Below are 13,138 nucleotides of genomic sequence, written 5' to 3' on the forward strand. Positions count from 1 at the left end.
TCCAAAGGAGCATAGAACTTTTACTCAGTATTGCTCAAGAATTGGGTATTCATATACATTTACATTGAATACCTAATCATGTGCAGTAAAAATCATGTGCTGCCACATGACTGGATGATCAGAATGAACACACTTTCCCCAAATTCACTAAGCTAAGTGAGCGTTCACTTTGGAAATGAAATGTTTTGGACTTGTTGAGTAAATTAACTCAATTTTATTTACCAATAAACCATATCCTTTGTGACTAAAGGAAGGAGGTGGATGAGAAAGTGGTGCTAAACTTGATTTTACAACAAGCAAAACAAATGTGAAGGTAAAAGAGGAACTCGGCTGTTAGGTCAGGCCATTTATAGGTAGGCATCATAAAGCACTAGATCCCACCTCCAACACACCCCTCAGACCTTTTGACAGGGTGGGGAAACAAGGAACCAAGCTTCCCAGATTTCAGGTAATCGAGACACAATCCACACCATTGCACCAAAAAGGAAATGTCAGCATGCACAAAAAAAAAAGTGTGAAAAAAAGTGTGAAGGGTGCCATATGAATTTTCATAGTTAAGTCATCATATATGCTGCACAAGTTACATGTTCTTAGAAAGTATATACAGGCCATAACTTTGACACTGTGCAAATATTGATTCAGATTTTATGATTAGGTTCTATATATAATTGTGTGTGCCAGCAGCTCATCTGAGAAACTAATACAGTTAAAATGCAAGGGCTCTGACATTGATGTATGTGTTTTGTTTCAGAGTAACAAAGGGATCATTAAACCTCAGTGATTTGTGCAGTCCCTTGTACATAACACCGTGGGTGTCTCACTTATTTTACAACAGCCAACCATGTGAATACATTGGTATGTCATATTGCTTTTCATCTTAGCAGGGAATTAACTAGTGTTTGTGATGTGGTGTCAGTAGAAAGGTCTGGTGTGCAAATGATATTGTGCCTGTGTTATCAACTCTATTTTTGTTTTATTCTGATTAGGTATTGGGCTGTTTGTTTGATAAGACATAAAATCAAAAAACTGTCATTACAAAACTGAAATGGTACTAGCACATATTAATATAAAAGGAAATACCCGCGGCTTTGTTTCTAATTACCATGCAACAAAACAGAAATTGTTTGACTTCTTTATTCTTTTCCCAATTAACTTTATGGCCTAACAATAGTGGTGTTCTGAAGGATTTGCCAGCAATAAATAATAAATCCAGCTATTGTGAAAAATATTATATTTTGGTAATTATATGGGCTATTATATAGTACTGATAATATTATATGTATTATAGTATTATATGTATTATAGTATTATATGTATTATAGTATTATATTTTTTTTATTATTGCAAGTTTATTTTAAAAGTTCAAATTTTCTCAACATGCAGACGAAGCTGTCCATTGGGAGTGACATTATTTGGAAATGGGTTGTAATTTGTTGCTTTCCCAAAGTAAACCTAAAACTCCCTGCTACCCAAAACTTGCTATATACAGGATGACACTGCTACAGTAACTGCTCCGACCTCTATCAGATTTTTATTAACAAAGAATGTAGCCTTTCAGATGTCTCTGGCACAGACAAGCATGGAAGTGGCAAGAGGTGGCTCAAGAGCAACAGAAAAGCATTAGTTATGTTGCTTACAGATACACTAAGTGCTAGTTTTGTGGCCATATAGAATGCTGTATACAACCGGAAGCTGTGTCAGACCCTTTTTTAAATGGCAGGTCAAAAAGGAACTAGCTTATGACCATTTAGCAAAGAGGCTAGGAATGGCAGAACCTAAACAGTGTATTGGATGCTAGTATTGTATACAAGGCATGCATTAACACATACACACATGCCCTGTGAAGCACATTCATGGATGTCCATGCAAGTACAAAGAGGTGTGTCAGGCCATAGCCCCACTGTGTCTACATCTCTTCATTGGGACCCAAAAATTGTGAAATTGTTCTTTGTCTATTTACATATGTATCCCATTGTCTATGCACTCATTGTTTACTTTGAATTAGTTAGCTTCCAATTATAAGCATAGGGAACCCAGGTGAAAGTTGACCCTAATATCAGCTCTTACAATCATATTGATGGATATGTAGAGCTAAAAATCAGGTACAGTGGGCCTGATTTATTGAAGCTCTCCAAGGCTGGAGAGGATACACTTTCATCAGTGAAGCTGGGCGATACAGAAAACCTGGAATGAATCTGATCTGGGATTGAAAACATTTGCTAGCAAATATCAAATGACTTTTAAGAAATCCATCCCAGGTTTGCTGGATTACTCAGCTTCACTGATGAAAGTGTAACCTCTCCAGCCTTGGAGAGCTTTAATAAATTAGGCCCTCTATCTGCTTTCCCTTCTATATATTATTCCCTGTAAATTTGTTTATCTCCTTGTAGCTTTGCCCCCTATTCTGTTCCCTGAAATTTAATGTTAACTGTATGAGGGATTTTCCTTGTCACCCAATGTTTTACTTCCCCATATGGCATCCCCCGATTGATATTTCTATTCTCACTGTTTCTGTCTTGTTAAGATGTGTCCCTTGGGAAATTGTTGTTCCTGCTCCTGGTTAATTAAACAGAAATGTGTTTTGCAAGCTATTACCAGTCTTTTTATGGCAACTATAACATATTATCTGTTGTTGTATGTATTGTACATATTGTAATAATTTTTTTAGTGTGTTTCTTTGTTCACTGTATATTTACTAAATTTTCAGACCAATACTCATGCGTTCAGATTTATTAAGGCTATCCAATACTGGACAACATAGACTATCATGTGAGAAGTTGGGTGATCCAGCAAACCTAAAATAAATAAAAAACATTTGACAACTAATAGCACAATATTTTTAAGAAATCGACTCCAGGATTGTTGGATCACTCATGTTCTCCCATGATAGTCTATCTTCTCCAGTCTTGGAGAGCTTTAATAAATCTGGCCCATTGCATTGCATTAGTAGACAAATATTAATATGAATATTTTGATGGTGCTCTGTGTTAAGGTTGCACAATAGAATTACAGAATTAAGTGGGTATAGTATTCAGAATCTCAAAGCTCAGTTGGTTGACAGCATATTGTACCAGACATGTGCACAACAATGCACACACTTCAGTACACTTAAATGAATGTGTGTTGCAGTGTTGTGCCTAGATGTATTGGTGAAATTTAAATCACCACCACTGAAATGTCCCAAACCTATTTTTATGTGTTGCAATAATGCATGTTGAACCACGTTATATTATAATTTAAATGGGACCTTATCTGGTATATGAATTATTATGCAGACAAAAACAGGGGGAAGGGAAAACCTAATCTAAATTAATATTGGATCTGGCCCAGGATTGAAAACATTTGCCAAATATTAGCAAATGATTTTTATGAAATCCATTCCAGGTTTACTTGATTCTACCCATTATGTAGAACATCACTTAGATATGACTCTAGTACATTTAGCTTAATAAAGGGGAAAATATATTACTGGCTGTTATATGCTCACAAAGCTAGGTCATATGAAGAATAATATTTGCTGCATGTTATAGCTTATATGTGAAAAATGCTTTGTTTCATTAAAGCATTGATTTCTAGGCAGACTATTACACATTGCAGTGCTTACTTATCTGACCCCCACCACCTTTCTTTCTTCCTTTTCTAACCTTTTATAAGTGGGATTTATTTTGAGGTTAGAATATAGGGTGTTCAAATTTCATTTGTGAATCCAAACCAATCCCTACAAAGCTTTATTAACCTTTTCAGTTCAAACATTACATTATTATGTTTACCTATTCCTAAAAAAAAAGGGTCAAATTCAGATGTCTCAAACAGCATTATGTTCTGTGACCTTAGTGCGCCTGGGCGAGCCTCGGCGTTGCCTGGGATACACAGGGAGATTGTTCAAAATTTGAAGAAGAACAAGGTTTATTAAAGCAATGTTCAGCTATCGTAGGTGGAATATATTGTGTATTAACCAGCGCTAATATTCCATCTGAGTGCATAGTATTTATTGTCTGTATCACCTGGTGTGTCTGTTGTTTTTATTCTGACATTGAATGACATTTATACATTCATGCCCAAAATACACAGTACATCAAAATATACAGCAAAGTTTTAAATGCTTTTCTGGCTTGTCCAAGGTAGCGGACTACACAAATACACAAAAGCAAATGTAAAACCTAATTCACAATCATTTTGAGAATATGGTAAATCAGCTCTCAGTGTGCTCTGCAGTGACTGGATTTAAATTATGATAAAATTTGAATGTGATCAAGTCTCTTAAAGCATTTACATTACATTTAGCCATTTTTTGTTGTTTTGGATAAAGTAGGTAAGGCTTAGAAGCTCTGTGATGTTTATGCTTCTGGTATGATATCTGGTCGCGATAATGTGGTCCTATCCACTAGCCCTTGTGTCATTACAGTATACTTTATAGCAGATCCAATCAAACTTTATAAGAATGTTTTTTACATTTGTGTAGGTGTATTTGTACAAAAAATTATTTAAAAAAAGAATGAAAAATACTGAATAAAAACAAAACAGAAAGATGAATATAATCTAGGATGAATAAGTGGACTTGTCATCATAACACAAGCTTTAAATTGAGACTAAAGCTAATTCTTAGAACTAATTTCTATAAAAAAAAAAAGTGGTCCATAAATGACCATAAACCCCTTGGGTGACCTTCAATTAAAAAAAACACTTACCTTGGGTTAACTGTTTATATTATTAAATAGGAATATTGAAGTAACATGCCAAGAGGCTAATCAATATGAAGTACCAGTGTCCCCAAAACAATGCAAGAGAATGATACTTGTCAAGCAGCATCAGTTATCATCACCACATCACAAATTTTTTTTATTGTGTTTAAGAAATTGGGTCACTTTGGGAACCTCTAGTTTGAAACAAAATGCATGCACCCAGGTTCACCCAAGGTGTGTCTCCTCATTGAAGGTCCTCTATAAATTCATATTTTTGGGGATTTTATTTTCATGTTTTATTAGGTTAGACTGTAATTATTATAGTATTTAGTATATTGTGGCTTTGGTATGGGATTTTATAGTGCAAAGATGTTATGGATATGGATTGACGCATAGATATTTGGAGATCCCTTCTTTTTGTGTTGTGGACATAAGCTTTAGATATATAATTGAAGTCCACTACATATGTATATACAATATTAATCAAACATTTTAAGAAAGTATCTGACAAATAAATAATTTTTTTTAATACACAAGTGTTCCCAACCACACAAAATTGACAGAAGCTTCACTTACTATCCTACCTTCCAACTACAGAAAGGCAAAACAGGCCCAAGGGTTATTTTCCCTAGTGATTTTCATGTATTTCTTTACATCCAATGATCCTTATAAACTGGTATGTGCTACTGATAAATGGAAATAATCTATTTTAATTAGCGTATTCTAGCAAAACAAAGAATTAAGAAGGACCAATGATCTGTTCATTTTGTACCTTAGGCCATGTCATAGGTTTTTCTTTTTTTTGCATTTAGATCCTGTGATATTTAATAAAATTACAATTTATATCACATTTTTAATACATTTTCCACACTACAAACTTCCTATTCCCTGCTTTATTCAGTAAAAACAACAGAATAAACACGAAGTAAAAGAAATATTGATACTTTATGACAAAAGTTTAGGTATGATTCCACAATTCTCTCTTTTCAGCAATTTGCACTTGATAACCTGTACTTGTCTGTTGAATTTAGATTCAGAGACATTAACTAATAAAAAGTGTATGTCAAGTGGAAAATGCATGTTTGCTGAAGTCAATCATACTAGAAAGCTTATGTGCAAAAAAGTTATGGATTTCGCTGATATATCACTTACAAAATTTTGTCTACTCTTATAGGTGCCATTGACATGAAAGCTGCGACCTAAAGCAGTACTTTATAACCACTTTACAATTTTTTATTCAGGAGTCTAACTGTAATTGATCATTTCTTAATGTATTTCATTTAACCAGGATGTGATGAATGAGAAAATTGTGACTGATGCCTTTTGGCCCATAAGTGATTGAACCAATTATGATTATTAACATTGCTGAAGAGTTACAAGGTTTTCCAGTGGGGGTAAAACATGAACTACAATCATTTTTTTCCTTTTTTGACAAGCTACTTAGTTGTTAAGTGTGATAGTGAGACATTTGATGAAATTACTTGGGAGCTATTTCAACCCCAAATTGGAAATTGAGTTTATAGTGGAATCCCTTCTGTTGAACATTAGCAAATGATAATATTTCCCTCAGGTCCTGTGTTCCGCCCAATCACACAATCTCTGTTTCTCAGCGAGTTTTTGTTATTAATCAACAATATGCTGCCTGGATAATAAAAACTAATCTCAGCAAGAATAAAGAGGATTTTCACTCAGTATACAATATGAATGTGTTCATACTGTATGAATCTGTTTCCCCTAAAAACTCTTCAATAAACAGCGTTATAACTTCAAGGTCAAGACACCTTTCAGATAACTTTGTATGCAAAGAAAAACATAATCCTAAAGGACAGTTCCAAATAATTCTGGCAATAGGATTGATTTTTACTAAGGGAGTGATGGGGTTGATTTATATCTTATGTAGAAATAAATGCTAGGGTATTTTGTTGACACCCATTTGAGTTTAAGAAGTGATTTGAGCAAGCTACAAAAAGTCTTCTAAATTACAAGAACAAGTCCAGCTGTATGTGACTAAATATTACTAGATACTCCATGCCCTGGATAAATGAAAATCTTCATTACCAATATACAGTACTAATGAATGCTTATGCCCAAAAGTTTACTCAAAGTTCTTGCCGGAAAACCAAAAAAAAGTTTTGACAATTATTTATTTTGCGCAGCACATTCTCCATGCCACAGAGATTTACAACGGACTTAAAAATAGTCGTATTGATTTCCACAGCTGTTAAACAAGCAAGGAAATCACAAATTCTCACAAATGTAAGAGTCACCCTTACGCTGTTCTGTTACTGTTGCCTAAACCATGCAATTTACAGTAAAAACAGAGGAATCTGCAAAGCAATTTGCTCATAATTAAATGGGCAGCTGTGCCATCAGTGTAATCAGAATAAAGAAGATAAAGAATTATCGACTAGATTATGTGCATAAATTAAAGATCATTGTTAGTCTGCAGCATTAAGCAGCTCATCTATATTCTGGTAGGAAGTTCATGGTGTACATAATCGACACAGAAAGCTTGACGTTAAACTACTTTATCTATATTGTTCACAGAAGTTTCTACCATAGAAAGATAGATGCCTGGTGACTTTATAGTGTGTTGTCCACCAGTAGCATACTTTGCAGCAAAATTTCCACTACCAAAAAGAATAAGTCTTTGAAAAGGAAGTCCACACACACACACACAGATACACACACACTTTGTTTTCTTTGTGGTTAGCTCCACTTTTTGGGTGTTGTTATGGAAGGTCATTTTTTGGTATTTTTACCTGTTTAGTGCATGTCAGAGCTGGTGACTTTTGCAAGCAGTTTAGGCAGTTTCACCACTCAAAACCACTTGGTAACATTGGACTTAATAGGTCTATTATATCCTTTCTTTGACAGCCATTAGGAGGTGGAAGCATCACCATGCATTTTTTATGGATTCTACATTCAAAGTCCAAGGGTGGACTGCCATCTCTGCCACATCTGTAGACTTGAACTGGTGTCACTTGCAAATAATTAAAACAGTTGTGCTTGCAGGTGTATTTTACAAACAGTTTCAAAGCACAACAAAAAACATAGGGAAAAAAAAGAGACCACTCTGCTAGGCCTTTGAAACTGTCTGCAAACATCTGAACCAGCATTTACAAGCACCTCTAAAATCTAGCAGTGACATTCTGTTACTACTATTGAGCACCTAATGTTTGATTATAAGTCCCAAGGAGTGGTGCATACTCCACTAAAGTACTACCAGTCTGAACATGTCCTTAGCTTGTTCATGGCTGATAACTTTGCTCAGGTTTTTTGTTTTGTGCTTTTTTTGGGGGGAGCTGGGCAATACATTTGTCACATTTTGCCTTTAAGATATAATTGAGCAGGGTGTAAATATTTCCATTTAGGATGATTCCTAAAAAAAAAATCCCCAGGAAAACATGAAAATTGAGACTGCATCCATATTAGTATTTTGGGAAGATGCTGCAGTATTTTATGGCAATTTTGCATAGGTAAGTGATTGAGAAAAGCTGTATTATACACACATGAACCATATGTTATTCTGGGTAGGGAAATTCACAAATATGACAAGGTGCAATACAAGGACAGCACCCAGATTCATTTTAACATCAGTTTTCAGCAAGGACCAGCATTAGTTCATTCTGCTGGAACAAATTAGGATAAAAAAAGACAGGAGCAGTCAAACAGATGCACTGCTAGAGCGTTATCAGTTCACATGACTAACCTGCTTCCCTTGTCAGGCTTGTGTTGCTTGCTTACTTTATAAAGTCTGCAGTCCAAAGTGACCTTGAAACTGTTTAGAATTCCCATCAGGATTGGAGAGAAGTACCTTATACAAGAATGAAATGGAGTAATTAATCCTGTAACATTTATGTTTGATATGTTTCTTTTTTAAAGATTGACCTTTGTCCATTTCTGTTTTATCAACCCAGCCAATAAAATAATAATCCAAATTGATACAATGAACAAACCTTAAAGTTTTTTTAAAGAACTCTTTGATATGGGTTCATGGTGAGTAGTAAAGTAGTTTTATAATTTGAACATTGGAATTCTGTCCTGTTTAGAAATACTGGGAATAAGTGTTTCTAATTATAGGGGGAAGTTGTTATTATACTCCTGTAGAAAAAAATAGTGTTAGGACAGTTAAACACATAAATAAAATACAAACATACCTTTTAATGAATGTCATTGCAAAGCGTTATTACCACCTCTTCACTGCTATGCAGCCATCTCAAGTAATTGCAGGTTTCTCTTCTGTTCCAGTCATAGTTTTGGTTGTGACTGAGCAATACAGTCAGGTATATTCCTCCAAAAAACAAAAACTTAATCATGCATGGCCCAATTCGGCCAGGGGCAAGTCTTTGATAACAACCTTATCAGAGAGCAGTCAACACTGCTAATCATTATTAATAGCAGTACTACATCATATCATCCAAAGGGGATTCTCCCCCTGAATGTTTCAGTTAAATGTTGATGGTCATGCTGGGCATTCTCTGATAATGATACACAATCAGGCAATTACCATGTTGGAGCTATGGCACATGCCTACAACTGTGCCTGCCATGAGTTAACTGGTTTCACTCCCTACTACATATTCAGAAGATAAGCTCATTTCCCTAATTATTAAGGCCATATCTACTGAAGAAGTGGAACATAAAAGTCACTACTAGTATGTTGGCAACAAGGGCTTGCAGACTGGTGATAAAGTATTCTCCACAATCTGGGTCCCTCAGCCAAACATAAGTTAGATGATCACTGTAGGAAGTTTAGCCTGAGGATGCAGACATGCTACTAAGATTGTTGGATTAAGAACTGGCATAGAAACCACTTGCTTCTGCTACAACAAGTTGCTACTGAAGATAAGGAGCCAGGATCTAATTCAAATGATTTAACTTCAGCAGCAAATAGAGGCCATATTGATGACACTAACTGGTTAACAGCTCTGAGTTTCCTTACAGGTTTCCTAAATTTTTGTCGTTCAGAGGAGAGGCCTGGATTCTAATTCTCCTGCTTTTGAACCAAGTTCCCTGCATGGTTAATGCATCAAGTTCTCCTATTTACCCCAACCATTATTTTCCTCTGACACTTTGGTAGGACCCCTGCTATGCGATACAAAGCTGTGTTGTGCAAACAAATGTTTTGATGGGCATGATTGCAGCTTATTCTAGAGATAAAATCTCTGTAATAGATTATTTTTTATTATTATTACTACTATAGATTGTTTCCTTTACTTTAATGCAGCCTCCTGACATAAATTATAAAGATTGTACCTTGTAATGTTGCAGTTTAGAGACTACACAGTCTGGAGTTCTTATCCTAATATTTAATATGAACTCCTAAATACAATACAGTGTACATTATTGGTTATTTTAAGTTACACATTTTGTACAGTATACACAATACAGTGTATATTATTGGTTTTTTTAAGTTACACATTTGCTCATTTAGGAATGAATTGTCATCTAAAGTGAAGGTTCTGCTACTATTACCATACCAGAAGGACCCTTGTTTAATGGGTTATATGTCTGAGTTTTTTGTATGTTTATTTTGTATTGTAAATACCGTTGTGAAATATTTTTCCAACAGTTGTGTGTCCTTGCATTTTTTGCAAGGTTGGCTATCCGGATAGTTAGGTTAGGGTTTTTTATTTGAATACAGCAATGGCTTAAATGGGAGTATTTTATGTAGATTTATGTGTATGGGGTTGAAGTTGATATATTACTATATAATAAGTAAACTTGTATCAAAACTAATCATCCTCATTTTCTTTTGTAGAACATGATGTATTCTGATAAATCTATAATGTAAAAATATGTAATGGCTGTACATAATACAATATTCTTTTATTATTTTCTTATTGCTTTATTTGTGTTTTCCTGATGCAGATCAACCTGACCAGCACACATAAGAGAGATTTGGACAGGGCATGGCTGTAAACAATTCAAAATACTTCTTATTCTCATGCTACATTGGTGTAAGAATATTTGTAATTAGTTTTTATCTTTTTTAATAGTATTATTTACCTAATTTTTTTGCCTTTATGTATCAAGCTCAGTTTAAAGGTTTCTTCTGTTTTTTTTTCTGTTTAAACTTTTCATGGGCCTCACGTATTATTTATTGGGAAAATTAAAAGGGATCAGATTGCATTCCATGTTCAACCATTTCTGATATACTTACTTAAAAATGTCCATCCATATTGAAATATGAAGTTTAAGTGTAATTACTGATTGCTACCTGCTATTTATTAAGTAGGTGGTCAAGCCTTTTTCTGACATTTGACATTTGCAAAGTGATTGCAGTCTGCTACGATTGCTATAATGTTTAACATTTTGGAAAAAGATAAATTCAAAAAAGCTGATTATATTCCTTTGAAATAAAAAAAAAAAATCACTGTAGAAGTGATAGGTTCTGTCATAAACCTATTTAATAGTTGTATATGTAAATTCAGATATAGAACATATATGTTAACAAAGAATATCATTTCTGAGTTGTAATTCGTATTCCTTCACTTTGATGTTTTTCCAGTTTTTATATATAAAAAGGTGTGAAGTTATATATAATATATTTGCATTAATCATAGTGAGCAAGCTGTCAGGCAAATGTCTTCCTCCCTTGTATTATTGCTGGTTTTATGAAACAGCCCTAGAAATACAATTGTGATTAGTTAACATACTAGCTGAAGGATTGTTTCGAGAACTTGAAACATCAAATATAGTAACAAGTTATACCAACTAAACCGATTTCTGCAGTCTGGTTAAGATAGGCTTGCTGATTGGTGGGGATTCCCCACATAGTACTTTTTGTTTCCAGTTATTTGTGGGTATCGGTATATTAGAACTATAAGGGTATAGATACAAAATAGATACTGTAATTTCCATAACCTGCTTGAACAGTATTTGAAGAAATTTGAGACAACTCAACAATACCAAATGCCACATTATCTTACCTTTTAATATAGAGATTAGTTTTACTTTTATTCAATCAACAGTAATATCTACAATCTTTTGGAAGTACATAAGATATACAGAAATATGTGCTATATATATAATAATATGTGTTATATATATATAGAACTATGCCGGAGGTCCCTGGTTACCTTTTTTAATATGATTGGATAGTAGTAACTCAGCAGAGCTTCACCTCATTCACTAAGTTAGTTAAAAATATAATTTGCAAAGAGAAAATCAACCCCACTGTGCTCCCCTTAGGACAGGGGATAACCAAAAGTCTTCACAAGTTGGTGTTTAACTTCAAACTGGAAGCAAGAACTCATGTCTCATATTTTGCCTTCACTGGTTTCGCCCCAACCCATCATCAACTTCCTAATAAAAGTTAATTTTACCATAAATACTTCTTCATTTTAACGGCATCTTTTATTTTAGAGTCTGTGATGTCATTGCTGAGTCACTGTTCTTCTCTATGCAATTTAGGAAGAATATAGCTGGTTTAGGGAGACTGTGAGCTGTACATAGCTTCCTGAAAATATCACAGCATCTTGCCTTAGTACTGCTTTCAAGAACTTTTAGTCCTAATGCAAGCAATCCGAGGAAGGGAAGAAATATGCAAATATCTAAATGCCTTGATAGGTGAATGTGGGTATGAAAAGGTGGCAGTGCATTTATATTTGATGTTGAGCCTCCCTGTTTGAAAGAACTGAGTAAAATACAATGAATGAACAAATAAATGGGGACAGCTCAGAGACAATAAGGCATGAAGTAAAAAAGTCCTCAACTAGGCAGGATGTCCTCCAGGCAGAAAATAAAGTGAAAGCTATCTGACTTGCTCCTATTGCACACTGTGGGAAGCTCTTATTTTGCACTAAAATTTGAGAAAGCAATTTTCACACAGGGTAAGAGCCAATACATCTGTAAAACAATAAGGCAGGGGGGAGTTCAGCTTAAGGTGATAGGGGATAATTATAGTTGCAGCAGGAGGCATAGCCAAAAAATCCAATTTTTTGGAGTCATCAACAGATATTAGCTGAGCTAATGAGCTTTAATTTGTCCATTATGCTTAAAAAATTATTTTTGCCCATGATAGTCATTTATTGGTTGAGTACCGATATACTTGACTACTAATGTTTGCCTTTGCTTATCTCCCCATTCTAGACTTAAAGTTCTTCATGACCATGAATCACCTTGACATAAACAGAATATGGAATGACCTTTGTGTTATTATATTGTCAAGATGAAAGATTTGGAGTGTAAAGTAACATCTCTATCCGTTAATCATGTCTTGGGCTTTCTTGCAAATCATGATTTTCCACAGACAGATATGATGATCTTACCAGCACTTATGACAGAGAGCTCCGATTGGCTGAAAAGATTGTTAATCGATGATGATAAGGATGGATATTGCTTCAGTCTTGTTGTTGCCATTTTTTATATTCAAAAGTCAATATCACTTGCTGTGAATAATTAAACATCAGTTAAAACCCTAAATAAATCAAAAAGCAGAGGTAACTGGTC

This window comes from Pyxicephalus adspersus, chromosome 4 (genome assembly GCF_032062135.1).
Source record: "Pyxicephalus adspersus chromosome 4, UCB_Pads_2.0, whole genome shotgun sequence".
Classification (NCBI taxonomy): domain Eukaryota; kingdom Metazoa; phylum Chordata; class Amphibia; order Anura; family Pyxicephalidae; genus Pyxicephalus; species Pyxicephalus adspersus.